Source organism: Coregonus lavaretus (genome assembly GCF_964263955.1).
Source record: "Coregonus lavaretus genome assembly, chromosome: 21".
NCBI lineage: Eukaryota > Metazoa > Chordata > Actinopteri > Salmoniformes > Salmonidae > Coregonus > Coregonus lavaretus.
Window position 1 is genome coordinate 6,804,916 of NC_140008.1, and position 16,312 is coordinate 6,821,227.

At 38.3% G+C, this 16,312-nt stretch overlaps 1 protein-coding gene across 3 annotated transcripts in view; it reads left to right on the top strand.

Moving 5' to 3' along the window:
* The first annotated feature begins 6,870 nt into the window (after nt 1–6,870).
* LOC311148932 (GRAM domain-containing protein 2A-like) overlaps nt 6,871–16,312 on the top strand; it is a 112,709-nt gene continuing 103,267 nt past the window's right edge. For 2 of the 3 annotated variants that reach the window (XR_014614968.1, XM_084185966.1), the window contains exon 1: nt 6,871–7,110. The gene's annotated coding sequence lies outside the window, so the exon portion shown is untranslated. The remainder of the gene's footprint in view (nt 7,111–16,312) is intronic. The other variant, XM_084185965.1, reaches the window with a different exon arrangement.

Genomic DNA, 16,312 nt, shown 5'->3' on the forward strand with positions numbered 1-16,312 from the left:
TACTGGCTTAAGCAGGGGGACACGTCTTGCACTGCAGGATTTTAGTCCCTGGCGGCGTAGTGTGTTACTGATGGTAGGCTTTGTTGCTTTGGTCCCAGCTCTCTGCAGGTCATTCACTAGGTCCCCCCGTGTGTTTCTGGGATTTTTGCTCACCGTTCTTGTGATCATTTTGACACCACGGGGTGAGATCTTGCGTGGAGCCCCAGATCGAGGGAAATTATCAGTGGTCTTGTATGTCTTCCATTTCCTAATAATTGCTCCCACAGTTGATTTCTTCAAACCAAGCTGCTTACCTATTGCAGATTCAGTCTTCCCAGCCTGGTGCAGGTCTACAATTTTGTTTCTGGTGTCCTTTGACAGCTCTTTGGTCTTGGCCATAGTGGAGTTTGGAGTGTGACTGTTTGAGGATGTGGACAGGTGTCTTTTATAATGATAACAAGTTCAAACAGGTGCCATTAATACAGGTAACGAGTGGAGGACAGAGGAGCCTCTTAAAGAAGAAGTTACAGGTCTGTGAGAGCCAGAAATCTTGCTTGTTTGTAGGTGACCAAATACTTATTTTCCACCATAATTTGCAAATAAATTCATAAAAAATCCTACAATGTGATTTTCTGGATTTTTTTTCTTCAATTTGTCTGTCATAATTGATGTGTACCTATGATGAAAATTACAGGCCTCTCTCATCTTTTTAAGTGGGAGAACTTGCACAATTGGTGGCTGACTAAATACTTTTTTTCCCCACTGTAAGAGGCCTGTAGGATCCATAACGATCCAGTCACTAGAAAGGGGATCCCCATTCAAGTCAATGTTCAATGATTGGTGGACCGGCATTCTAATGATTCTATGGTAGGCTCATCAAGGTTGACTTGGTTCTCTCCTGTAATGATGTCAGTTCACATGTTACTGGGCGTATGAATGTTTTTGGAAGTGGCACTGGTTGATAGGCCCTACTCTCACCACAATACTGTTGATGCTCAGCCGTGATTGGATGCTGGCACAGATTTCTTCTGTCATTTTCTCTGAAGTAGATGGTTTTGGTTTTGTTTGGAAATGTGTCTGTCATACAATGGGGGAGGATCCAGTGTTTTTTTAAAAGGCTTTTAACACGTTCTGTACGGAGTGAGATGTGAGGCCAGAACCAGATTATATATTAATAGTCATTTTTAACTGTCTCATTGTGAAACCAGAACCACTGCTGGTGGAAAGTGGTAAAAAATGCTAAGGAACATTTTATTTTTTTATTTTTTTTATCTAGTTTGGGGATAATTTTGTTTTTTTTGTACGTTGACACCCGCCAGCCACAGAAATGAGTTGTTGATCACACTCCCACGGCAGCCATTGTTGGTGTTGTCTCAGACTGTGCTTGGGTAGTCAGTCGTTCCTTGTGTTCCTCACGCCGGGGGAGGAGGGAATGTTCTTGTGTGGGATTTCCTCTTCCTGTTTCTCTATTCATAACCCCGCCCCCTAACCCCCCTGCCCCATCACACTCAGCCCCGCCCCCAGAGCAGTGGCTCAGTATCAGTCATCGGTACTTGAAAGAAAGATGTTTACAGCTTTTTTTATTGCTATGTTTTGTTTTGGTTCAATTCCCCCACCTGCCTCCCCTCTCCCCCCTCCCCCCCCCCCCTCTCCCCCAAGGGTTTCTCTCTTATGTAAAGTGTACATTGACACATTTCTTTTTTTATACAATACTGTAACTTGCCTTTGTACATTTAAGCAACAAACTAAATCTTTTTATGAGACAATCACTCCCATCTGTCTTGTCTTTTTTCCACAGGTAAATAAAGGGTATGGATCACCATAGGTATTGCTATTAGGAAACACTTAGGTTAATGCATATGATACAGGTTAATGCATATGAAACCGGTTAATGCATATGAAACCGGTTAATGCATATGATATAGGTTAATGCATATGAAACCAGTTAATGCATATGAAACAGGTGCACCAACCTATTAGATTATAAGGCATTATAATTCAACATTCTGTCGACATTTTGGTACTTGCTTGCATAAAAAAAAAAAGTTTGCCATTTGAAAGACTGTGATTTGATAAATATAATGGTTCACCAAATGAAAACAAATTCTGTTTACACTTCCTAACTCGAGGCACACTCATACACTTAGTGAATTATAATGCTTGTAATAAACTGTCATAACTCCATAAGTAGTTATTACATCCTTATAATAAATCACTATGATGCATTATAATACCAAAGTGGGCCTAGCCACTAAGCGACATAGGGCCCAGTGGCCGTAAGAGGCCCGACCAAATTATCAAATCAGTCGGGGTCTAAACTTACTGTTGAGAGTTAGAATAGTAGAATACACAAGGTGCCATTTTGAAATGTAGTTGTGCATCAGTAGTTTTCCTCTTATGTCAGTCTGTAACCACGTTTCCATCCAACCGAATTACCTGACGCGTGAAAAAGGTCACGACCGGGCTGATGGAAACAGGAAATGCCGGTACAATTTTATAAACGCAGACAGACAATTTGTTCGTTCGACATGGTGGGATATTTTTGTGTCTGTAAAATGTATTATGCGAGAAATGACGGTGGAAATGCCTTTATGTGCAAATATTGATATAATAACCATGATATCGAAGTAAACTTGGGAGTCACGCGATGACATGTTGTGTGGTCCTCCCACTACGACTCTGGAAAGCATGCAGTTTATTAGGCTACAGATTAAATAAATTAGGAGGAACTTCACAGGGTGGTGAATGTGCAAGGTCATGAGCTTGATGCTCCTTTCCAATAAATATCGATGGTCTTATTCTGGTGACATGATTGATGATCGATGCTTGGCTGCCGTTTTGACAAATACAAATAATATATAATAATGTAGGTAGTCTCCCCGCACTGTATCCGCCAGCTGTTGGCTAGAGAGCACGTGCCAAGACCAGAGTGGGTGCATTTGTATGTAACGCAACAGTTACATAGTAAAACGATTAGCAGAGTTGAAAATGCGATGGAAGACCTTTTAACTTGTATTTGTCATTCTGTGCGTGGGAATCTAACGGCAAAAGGTATTTGTATGTGCACTACGTCACCACACAGCCTTTTATCTGCAGAAATTCAGTTTGATGGAAACGTCTCTGGTGGGAAAATGTGCATATTTTTTTAAATGCGGATTTTTGAATATTTGCATGAAAATCTTTCGCAAATTGGATGGAAACCTAGCTACTGACAGTCACTCAATAAGCCATGTCAGTTTTTTTTTAGATTGATAAGTTAGTCTAGCCAGCTATCTAAAATTGTAGCAATCATGTACGAATTATGGACAGGGCAGCCCAGGGGCCCTGACCTCCAGGGGGCCCCCATTGATTAAAATGATTAATTACATTATTTTGTTAGTCACTCTCACTCAGATATCATATTAACAGGGCATAAGTCATGGCAAAATGTGTAGAATTGCAAGAAATGTGCTTTTAAACTGCAAAAGTTTCTCTCCACCCCATGGCAAAATGTGTAGAATTGCAGGGTTAGGGTGCATTATGCACAGCATCTCATTAGTGGAAACCAAGACTGTTCTCAGATCAAACCTGGTTGTAGCAAAATACAGTAAGTTCGAGTTGTGTTGGACAATTTTAGCTAACCCTTTTCCTAACCTTAACCTAATTACCCTAACCTGCCACGTTAATTATCCTAACCTGCCACGTTAATTACCCTAACCTGCCATGTTAATTACCCTAACCTGCCACGTTAATTACCCTAACCTGCCACGTTAATTACCCTAACCTGCCACGTTAATTACCCTAACCTGCCACGTTAATTACCCTAACCTGCCATGTTAATTACCCTAACCTGCCACGTTAATTATCCTAACCTGCCACGTTAATGATCCTAACCTGCCATGTTAATTACCCTAACCTGCCATGTTAATTACCCTAACCTGCCACGTTAATTACCCTAACCTGCCATGTTAATTACCCTAACCTGCCACGTTAATTACCCTAACCTGCCACGTTAATTATCCTAACCTGCCACGTTAATTATCCTAACCTGCCACGTTAATTATCCTAACCTGCCACGTTAATTATCCTAACCTGCCACGTTAATGATCCTAACCTGCCACGTTAATTATCCTAACCTGCCACGTTAATTACCCTAACCTGCCACGTTAATTACCCTAACCTGCCACGTTAATGATCCTAACCTGCCACGTTAATTATCCTAACCTGCCACGTTAATTACCCTAACCTGCCACGTTAATTACCCTAACCTGCCACGTTAATTATCCTAACCTGCCACGTTAATTACCCTAACCTGCCACGTTAATTACCCTAACCTGCCACGTTAATTACCCTAACCTGCCACGTTAATTACCCTAACCTGCCACGTTAATTACCCTAACCTGCCACGTTAATTACCCTAACCTGCCATGTTAATTATCCTAACCTGCCACGTTAATTACCCTAACCTGCCATGTTAATTACCCTAACCTGCCACGTTAATTACCCTAACCTGCCATGTTAATTACCCTAACCTGCCACATTAATTACCCTAACCTGCCATGTTAATGATCCTAACCTGCCATGTTAATTATCCTAACCTGCCACGTTAATGATCCTAACCTGCTATGAAAAGTCAGTTCTGCTAGTCAAAACAGGCAGTTCATTTTGCATAATAGACCCTCTAGAATTTCACGGCAGTTTTTTGTGATAGTTGCTTGCAAAAATGCTTTTATTTTGCTACGGCAATTCTGACATTTTGCATGGCTTCTGTCCAATTGGTCACGAAAATGCACTAGTGGGGGCAAAGTTTGTTGACAGGTGGCTTGATATTTTTTTGCGGTAAATGTGCTGTGATTTGTTCATATTGCGAGCCCTCCTTTTGTAATGCGTGATCAGACAATTTTAAACGGTGGTTTTGCCGTGATATGGTTGTTTTATGCTGAAATAATGCGGCGATTGATCACATTCGTATAATATGCGGGAAATTGTTGATTTTGCACACAAAAAAAGGTGCAATCGCAGAATCCTGGAGAGACTGCATAAAGGTGATATATTATCAAGATGTTACTATTATGAGTTATGACGCAAGTGTTAATACACTATACGTGTAAAATAAGTGAAAGACAATAAAGCATTGTAAATGCCCTTAAAAGGCATATGTGTGCGTTATTTAAAGTGTTATCTACATTCCGCTACTTTTATACATATTTTACTTCATTGTTATTCAGTGGGTCCCCTGTAGCTCAGTTGGTAGAGCATGGCGCTTGCAACGCCAGGGTTGTGGGTTCGTTTCCCACGGGGGGGGGGCAGTATGAAAATGTATGCACTCATTAACTGTAAGTCGCTCTGGATAAGAGCGTCTGCTAAATGACTAAAATGTAAATAGAGTGTCGCGGCGGTCTAAGGCGCTGCATCTCTTTGCTTGAGGCGTCACTACAGACCCCCTGGTTCGATTCCAGGCTGTATCACAACCAGCCGTGATTGGGAGTCCCACAGGGCGGCGCACAATTGGCCCACCGTCGTCCGGGTTTGACCGGTGTAGGCCGTCATTGTAAATAAGATTTTTTCTTAACTGACTTGCCTAGAAAAATAAAGGTAAAATAAAAAATAAAAAAATACATTTGGTGATGCAGTATGCCACATTGACCAGAGCGGGGCTCTGCCTTACCGATAGAATTCACCTCTCATCCAAGTTGTGAGAGCTGTTCAGTACAGCACATACTGGTGTTTTGCTTTGGGAAAAAAATGCTATTCCACACACACGGAACACTATTAAATACCCTATATAAAATTCTGCAATTTTCCCTCCACTCTCTCAAACATTGATTGCAAGTTGGCCTAGTTCATAAAAGTGAGTTCAAGGATATGGGTTACAGTGTGTTTTCTTAGTCTAGCTGGGGATTTGCCAGTAGCTCAGCTGCAGGGTTCTTTTCAGTTTTTCGACAAATCAGGTGACCAAGCTTAATATAAAAGCGCCACACAAACACTCCACCTAGCGCACAGTGGTTGCTGTGGAGACACGGTTGGAAGTCGATGGGAAGAACCTAGCACTACCAGAATGAATGACCTACCCTGAAGCGCACAGTCTCAAGATAATGACTGTTCCTACTGGAGCCTTTGCCTCTGGCTGTATTGAGTGCAATGGCGTTTTATTTACCAATTTATACTTTAGAATTTGATTTTTCCTCATGCGTAGGCTAATTGATGTGGGTAAGTGTATGGATTAAACAAATTAAAAACCACTGCTTTGTATATTTATATAATATCTTGACCCCTTTCCACAGATACATCAATAATGTATCCCTTTATTATCGTGGTTCCACTGCGTCTTCAGACCATAGGCGGGAAAAATTGAGGCAGGTTGGATGTGAGGAACGTGCGTAATTGGAATTCAAGACAGCTCCTCTCTCTTTCCTCCAGTCTGACAACAGCCAAAGTGAATCACGTGGACTCCTGCATAAACTACAGTGTACTGCATTCATTTTAGACATACTCTTCTTCTAATCAGGTGCTGGCTTCCTCCCGCCATCAGTTTTATTATGATGGGCGCCTTTGTTCCACACAAAGTGCAACTGCTTTTTGATGGGAATGTAAATGTTCCGCGTTCTTCGAATTGTGTAAGTCAATTTGCATGTTTTATTTTCATAATTTAATTTGAATGTAGGTCTAGGGTTTAGCAAGAATTTCTCAGCCCACATAACGTATCACACCGTAGACTATCCATATTATGTTTAGCCTACATGATTCTGGATATTTTTACACAAAATATTAATAAAGAGCGCTCTCTGCACGAGTGGATGTCAATAATGATGTCATTGGTGCGTGTCCTTGGAGCGTAAAGATTACACTTAGTAGGACACAAAACAATTGTAGGAGGCGGGAACAGTAAATAAGCCACTGCCCACTGCGCTTGTGGATGCTGAGCGCAACAAGTTAGCCAGCAGACATTCGATCTGCTCCGTTCTCCTGCCTTCGTATTGACAGCTCGACAACTCCGACAACCGCATCTCCTCTTCCAGTCTTGTCTACCTTTCCCCACGGACTCCTTACTTTCGAAGACGATGATGTGGACATTCGCCCGACTTTCTCTTCTGTGAGTGCACGGTGGAAATGATATACTCGACAGCATAGCTACCCGCAGCTTCCACCAAGGTAGGTTTTGTCCACGTCGAGACCGCAGACATTGTCACTGAGCGGCAGATATTTTTCTGCTTCGCGTTGCTGGTACTGCATTTGGCAGTTTTTGAAGAAAGACAAGTTAATTGGCAACTGAGCTGACGATTAGGGAACAACTGATTAAAGTCGGACAGTAGCCTAACGTTATTATTCTTACATAACGGTCATATGGGACGCTATCAGATTAGGTTGCGATAGGTTGGTACTTGGTCATAGAAATATGTATTTGAATTACATAATGAAAATATTCAACCCCCATGCCATTGTGCTGTGGTAGTCTATGCACTAATCCTATCCATTTATAGCTATAAATGGTTACAAAGGAAACTAAAAATGCGAAAACTGATAAGGCATTCTTCTATGCCAACTTCGAGCAGTTTTTCCAGAACATTGAACAAGGTGTGGAGAGAGAGTTGACAATAAGAAATAATATGGCTGCTCAAATAGACTTAAGGTTCTCAGCCAGTAGTTTCTACTTTGGGAATGTAAACTTGTCACCCAGCACATGAGGTTCAACCCATGGGTCTGTAAGGTATGTAGTTAGGGTATGATGATTAGTTTACCCCACAGGACCTTGTACATGTAGTGTCTGTCTGAAAAGTGACGACAGGCATGTTCTAATTGCATTCTTTGCTGCTCTATAACCTGTTAGTTCATATGCCTTGCGACCGTGATATATAGGCCTAAGGCCGAGACATTAAGAAGACATAGTGGCAGAATAAATTCAACCACACCTTTGTTTCATCACAAACCTGGAGAGCAACCTCTGTCCGGTGGAGTCCACAAAGCATATTGCATGTAACAAACAGTTAACAAGCAAGTTAATGTTTCCGACATTTTCGGACCACTAAACAACTATTGATTTAGAACCACAGAGAGTTACCGCAAGTCGCAAAGAAAACAGGAGCTGCCTCCACTACTCCAGCACCATTTCAACTTCAACATTATCAAATCACCTCTGCTTAGTCTAATACAGTGACAACTAAAATATACCTAAAACAATTTAGCCCAATCAACAAGTTAAATATGATGTAGCTTTCCATGGTTCTGTTTTCTGTGTGTGTGCGCGTGCAAGTAGAAAACATGTTGACTCACCCTACTTGTAGAGAAACGCCAATGCCATCCTCCTCTCTTTCATGTTGACAAAACGGTCTATCACTCTGTCATACAGTACACGCTTTTATTTTTTGTTGTCCTAGGCTACCTGGCTAAAATGCTTGCTCGCTAGCCTAACTTCCATTAATGGGCAACGTTAGCTAGTTAACATTGGCCTTCTACATCTAGCTACATATTGAACGTCCATCCTCCCAGGCCAGGGGCACAACAATGAATGAATTAATGGTTGGATCAGAATCGCAATTATAATCATTGGCCAGTACGGAGAATTAAGTCCAAATCCCTATCTCCATCCATGGCTAATTTAGGAAAGGGACAATTTTAGCTAGCTAGCTAGCTAGTCACCGGAGGACAACAACACAACTAGATGCACAACCAGTTTCTGTTCATGAGTAGGCCTATGCTCTGGAAGTGATGTGATTGGAGCGAAGCTAAATCAATCGATGGAGATAGGGATTTGGACTTGTGATTTTACAAAATTCTCCTTACTGGCCAATGACTATAATGGTGATTCTGATCCAACCATTAATTCATACATTGTTGTGCCCCTGGCCTGAGAGGATGGAAGTTCAATATGAAGCTACATGGAGAAGGCTAATGTTCACTAGCTAACGTTGCCCATGAATGGAAATTATATTCTGTGCGAGAAATAAATATTCCAAACATAGTCTGGGACAGTTGTGGGGTGCAATAGATCCCAAATATTATAATACTGTGTACAGAATTTTTTTGTATTAGTTTAATTTTTTTAGTCATTTAGCAGACGCTCTTATCCAGAGCGACTTACAGGAGCAATCAGGGTTAAGTGCCTTGCTCAAGGGCACATCGACAGATTTTTCACCTAGTCAGCTCGGGCATTAGAACCAGCGACCTTTCGGTTACTGGCACAACGCTCTTAACCACTAAGCTACCTGCCGCCCCAGATCAGATCAGAGAGGAAGCTATTATAATACTGTATATAGATCAGATCAGAGAGGAAGCTATTATAATACTGTGTACAGATCAGATCAAAGAGGAAGCTATTATAATACTGTATATAGATCAGATCAGAGAGGAAGCTATTATAATACTGTGTACAGATCAGATCAAATAGGAAGCTATTATAATACTGTATTCAGATCAGAGAGGAAGCTATTATAATACTGTATACAGATCAGATCAGAGAGGAAGCTATTATAATACTGTGTACAGATCAAATAGGAAGCTATTATAATACTGTATACAGATCAGATCAGAGAGGAAGCTATTATAATACTGTATTCAGATCAGAGAGGAAGCTATTATAATACTGTATATAGATCAGATTAGAGAGGAAGCTATTATAATACTGTGTACAGATCAGATCAAAGAGGAAGCTATTATAATACTGTATATAGATCAGATCAGAAAGGAAGCTATTATAATACTGTATATAGATCAGATTAGAGAGGAAGCTATTATAATACTGTGTACAGATCAGATCAAAGAGGAAGCTATTATAATACTGTATACAGATCAAATAGGAAGCTATTATAATACTGTATATAGATCAGATCAGAGAGGAAGCTATTATAATACTGTGTACAGATCAGATCAGAAAGGAAGCTATTATAATACTGTATACAGATCAGAGAGGAAGCTATTATAATACTGTGTACAGATCAGATCAAAGAGGAAGCTATTATAATACTGTATATAGATCAGATCAGAGAGGAAGCTATTATAATACTGTGTACAGATCAGATCAAAGAGGAAGCTATTATAATACTGTATATAGATCAGATCAGAGAGGAAGCTATTATAATACTGTGTACAGATCAGATCAAATAGGAAGCTATTATAATACTGTATACAGATCAGATCAGAGAGGAAGCTATTATAATACTGTATACAGATCAGATCAGAGAGGAAGCTATTATAATACTGTATACAGATCAGATCAAATAGGAAGCTATTATAATACTGTATACAGATAAGATCAAATAGGAAGCTATTATAATACTGTATACAGATCAGATCAGAGAGGAAGCTATTATAATACTGTATATAGATCAGATCAGAGAGGAAGCTATTATAATACTGTATATAGATCAGATTAGAGAGGAAGCTATTATAATACTGTATACAGATCAGAGCATATGAGCGGAGTGGAGCGGGAGCGAGCGTGGAGCGTGAGCGGACGGATTTTGAACAGAGCGCAGAGCGGCATTTTTAAAAGGACGGAGCGTCGCCCTATGTCCCGCGCCAATTTCGCTCGCTGACACCACGAGTCTGAAGCATGCTCAAGCCTGACCCAGAATCCATCTGTTTAATTTAATTTGTGTCGTCCATGAATTTGTATTTTATAGAGCGAGAGGAGCAGCAGCAGCAACAAGAGAAAAGGGTTGAGGAATTCAAAAGTGTATTCACTGCACGCAAAGGCCCAACCATAACAAGGGAGAGAAAAAGAGAGCTGGATGTAGCATTTTTTAAAATGATTTTCATGGACTATGAACCGCTGAGTAAAGGAGAACGCGAAGGGATGCAACACTTCGCCAGCGCAGCTCAACCGGGCTACACCCCCCCAAGAAACTATGATAAATCAGTACTTTACTTTGTCAAATTTACATCTGAGATGCCCCATTCACATGCTTCAGCTGGCGATCAAAAACGCCGTTAACAAGCACGACAACATAAATAGGCTGTTAGTGAAAGTCGGGCACCTGGTGAAAAGTGTACGCAAGAGCACAGAGGAAACCGACCAATTAGGTGTCCGCCCCACAAATGCCTGCGCCATTCGATGGAGCATCCAGCTGCGGTTGATTCAGTCGTTCATCCGGTTGTTCCAAAAAGACCCGTTATGGTAAAACAAAACTTAAGTCTAATGTTGCTAACATCACCCTGAATCAAGTACGGCAGCTGACGCACCTTGTCAGTGTGCTGACACCACTAGCAGACCTCACAGACAAAATGCAGAAGGAGCTGGGGAACCTGGGGATGATCCTCCCTGCTGTCACAGAAATCAAATCCCTGCTCACCGATTACACTCACGCTGCACTTCCAATGGGCATCGCTGCTTTTGCAGAAACATTGGCAAACAACGTGTCAATTCGCTATGGAATGTACTATACTGATTAACATCTCATTGTAGCGTCAGTGTTAGATCCCCGTTTCAAGACAGAATGGATAATCCGAGATGTGTCTGTATGCAACAAATTCGGGGAGATAAAGTAAGGCTGTGGTTTAAGCTAAAAGTGAAATACATGCAGATTTTGTTCCTTTTTTGGAGTGAGCGGGGGGCGATTTGAGTGGAGCGCGATGCAAACTGCGTTGAGCGCTGAGCGATAATGAGCGGACTGGCCTGATGTGGCTTTGAGCGGGGGGAGCGGAAGGGTGAACAGCTCCGTGAGCGAGGAGCTGAGATTCTCACCGCTCCACTCCGCTCATATGCTCTGATACAGATCAGATCAAATAGGAAGCTATTATAATACTGTATACAGATCAGATCAAATAGGAAGCTATTATAATACTGTATATAGATCAGATCAGAGAGGAAGCTATTATAATACTGTGTACAGATCAGATCAAATAGGAAGCTATTATAATACTGTATACAGATCAGATCAGAGAGGAAGCTATTATAATACTGTATACAGATCAGATCAGAGAGGAAGCTATTATAATACTGTATACAGATCAGATCAAATAGGAAGCTATTATAATACTGTATACAGATAAGATCAAATAGGAAGCTATTATAATACTGTATACAGATCAGATCAGAGAGGAAGCTATTATAATACTGTATATAGATCAGATCAGAGAGGAAGCTATTATAGTACTGTATATAGATCAGATTAGAGAGGAAGCTATTATAATACTGTATACAGATCAGATCAAATAGGAAGCTATTATAATACTGTATACAGATCAGATCAAATAGGAAGCTATTATAATACTGTATACAGATCAGATCAAATAGGAAGCTATTATAATACTGTATATAGATCAGATCATAGAGGAAGCTATTATAATACTGTATACAGATCAAATAGGAAGCTATTATAATACTGTATACAGATCAGAGAGGAAGCTATTATAATACTGTATACAGATCAGAGAGGAAGCTATTATAATACTGTATATAGATCAGATTAGAGAGGAAGCTATTATAATACTGTTAACAGATCAGATCAGATAGGAAGCTATTATAATACTGTATATAGATCAGATTAGAGAGGAAGCTATTATAATACTGTGTACAGATCAGATCAAAGAGGAAGCTATTATAATACTGTATATAGATCAGATCAGAGAGGAAGCTATTATAATACTGTGTACAGATCAGATCAGAGAGGAAGCTATTATAATACTGTATACAGATAAGATCAGAGAGGAAGCTATTATAATACTGTATACAGATCAGATCAGAGAGGAAGCTATTATAATACTGTATACAGATCAGATCAAATAGGAAGCTATTATAATACTGTATACAGATAAGACCAAATAGGAAGCTATTATAATACTGTATACAGATCAGATCAGAGAGGAAGCTATTATAATACTGTATATAGATCAGATCAGAGAGGAAGCTATTATAATATGTATATAGATCAGATTAGAGAGGAAGCTATTATAATACTGTATACAGATCAGATCAGAGAGGAAGCTATTATAATACTGTATACAGATCAGATCAGAGAGGAAGCTATTATAATACTGTATACAGATCAGATCAAATAGGAAGCTATTATAATACTGTATACAGATCAGAGAGGAAGCTATTATAATACTGTATACAGATCAGATCAGAGAGGAAGCTATTATAATACTGTATATAGATCAGATTAGAGAGGAAGCTATTATAATACTGCTAACAGATCAGATCAAAGAGGAAGCTATTATAATACTGTATACAGATCAGATCAGAGAGGAAGCTATTATAATACTGTATATAGATCAGATCAGAGAGGAAGCTATTATAATACTGTATATAGATCAGATTAGAGAGGAAGCTATTATAATACTGTGTACAGATCAGATCAAAGAGGAAGCTATTATAATACTGTGTACAGATCAGAGAGGAAGCTATTATAATACTGTATACAGATCAGAGAGGAAGCTATTATAATACTGTGTACAGATCAGATCAAAGAGGAAGCTATTATAATACTGTATATAGATCAGATCAGAGAGGAAGCTATTATAATACTGTGTACAGATCAGATCAGAGAGGAAGCTATTATAATACTGTATACAGATAAGATCAGAGAGGAAGCTATTATAATACTGTATACAGATCAGATCAGAGAGGAAGCTATTATAATACTGTATACAGATCAGATCAGAGAGGAAGCTATTATAATACTGTATATAGATCAGATTAGAGAGGAAGCTATTATAATACTGTATACAGATCAGATCAAATAGGAAGCTATTATAATACTGTATACAGATCAGATCAAATAGGAAGCTATTATAATACTGTATATAGATCAGATCAGAGAGGAAGCTATTATAATACTGTATACAGATCAGATCAGAGAGGAAGCTATTATAATACTGTATACAGATCAGATCAGAGAGGAAGCTATTATAATACTGTATATAGATCAGATTAGAGAGGAAGCTATTATAATACTGTTAACAGATCAGATCAAAGAGGAAGCTATTATAATACTGTATATAGATCAGATCAGATAGGAAGCTATTATAATACTGTATATAGATCAGATTAGAGAGGAAGCTATTATAATACTGTGTACAGATCAGATCAAAGAGGAAGCTATTATAATACTGTGTACAGATCAGAGAGGAAGCTATTATAATACTGTATACAGATCAGAGAGGAAGCTATTATAATACTGTGTACAGATCAGATCAAAGAGGAAGCTATTATAATACTGTATATAGATCAGATCAGAGAGGAAGCTATTATAATACTGTGTACAGATCAGATCAAATAGGAAGCTATTATAATACTGTATACAGATCAGATCAGAGAGGAAGCTATTATAATACTGTATACAGATCAGATCAGAGAGGAAGCTATTATAATACTGTATACAGATCAGATCAAATAGGAAGCTATTATAATACTGTATACAGATAAGATCAAATAGGAAGCTATTATAATACTGTATACAGATCAGATCAGAGAGGAAGCTATTATAATACTGTATATAGATCAGATCAGAGAGGAAGCTATTATAGTACTGTATATAGATCAGATTAGAGAGGAAGCTATTATAATACTGTATACAGATCAGATCAAATAGGAAGCTATTATAATACTGTATACAGATCAGATCAAATAGGAAGCTATTATAAATTCTGTATACAGATCAGATCAAATAGGAAGCTATTATAATACTGTATATAGATCAGATCATAGAGGAAGCTATTATAATACTGTATACAGATCAAATAGGAAGCTATTATAATACTGTATACAGATCAGAGAGGAAGCTATTATAATACTGTATACAGATCAGAGAGGAAGCTATTATAATACTGTATATAGATCAGATTAGAGAGGAAGCTATTATAATACTGTTAACAGATCAGATCAGATAGGAAGCTATTATAATACTGTATATAGATCAGATTAGAGAGGAAGCTATTATAATACTGTGTACAGATCAGATCAAAGAGGAAGCTATTATAATACTGTATATAGATCAGATCAGAGAGGAAGCTATTATAATACTGTGTACAGATCAGATCAGAGAGGAAGCTATTATAATACTGTATACAGATAAGATCAGAGAGGAAGCTATTATAATACTGTATACAGATCAGATCAGAGAGGAAGCTATTATAATACTGTATACAGATCAGATCAAATAGGAAGCTATTATAATACTGTATACAGATAAGACCAAATAGGAAGCTATTATAATACTGTATACAGATCAGATCAGAGAGGAAGCTATTATAATACTGTATATAGATCAGATCAGAGAGGAAGCTATTATAATATGTATATAGATCAGATTAGAGAGGAAGCTATTATAATACTGTATACAGATCAGATCAGAGAGGAAGCTATTATAATACTGTATACAGATCAGATCAGAGAGGAAGCTATTATAATACTGTATACAGATCAGATCAAATAGGAAGCTATTATAATACTGTATACAGATCAGATCAGAGAGGAAGCTATTATAATACTGTATACAGATCAGATCAGAGAGGAAGCTATTATAATACTGTATATAGATCAGATTAGAGAGGAAGCTATTATAATACTGCTAACAGATCAGATCAAAGAGGAAGCTATTATAATACTGTATACAGATCAGATCAGAGAGGAAGCTATTATAATACTGTATATAGATCAGATCAGAGAGGAAGCTATTATAATACTGTATATAGATCAGATTAGAGAGGAAGCTATTATAATACTGTGTACAGATCAGATCAAAGAGGAAGCTATTATAATACTGTGTACAGATCAGAGAGGAAGCTATTATAATACTGTATACAGATCAGAGAGGAAGCTATTATAATACTGTGTACAGATCAGATCAAAGAGGAAGCTATTATAATACTGTATATAGATCAGATCAGAGAGGAAGCTATTATAATACTGTGTACAGATCAGATCAAATAGGAAGCTATTATAATACTGTATACAGATCAGATCAGAGAGGAAGCTATTATAATACTGTATACAGATCAGATCAGAGAGGAAGCTATTATAATACTGTATACAGATCAGATCAAATAGGAAGCTATTATAATACTGTATACAGATAAGATCAAATAGGAAGCTATTATAATACTGTATACAGATCAGATCAGAGAGGAAGCTATTATAATACTGTATATAGATCAGATCAGAGAGGAAGCTATCATAATACTGTATATAGATCAGATTAGAGAGGAAGCTATTATAATACTGTAAACAGATCAGATCAAATAGGAAGCTATTATAATACTGTATACAGATAAGATCAAATAGGAAGCTATTATAATACTGTATACAGATCAGATCAGAGAGGAAGCTATTATAATACTGTATATAGATCAGATCAGAGAGGAAGCTATTATAATACTGTATACAGATCAGATCAAATAGGAAGCTATTATAATA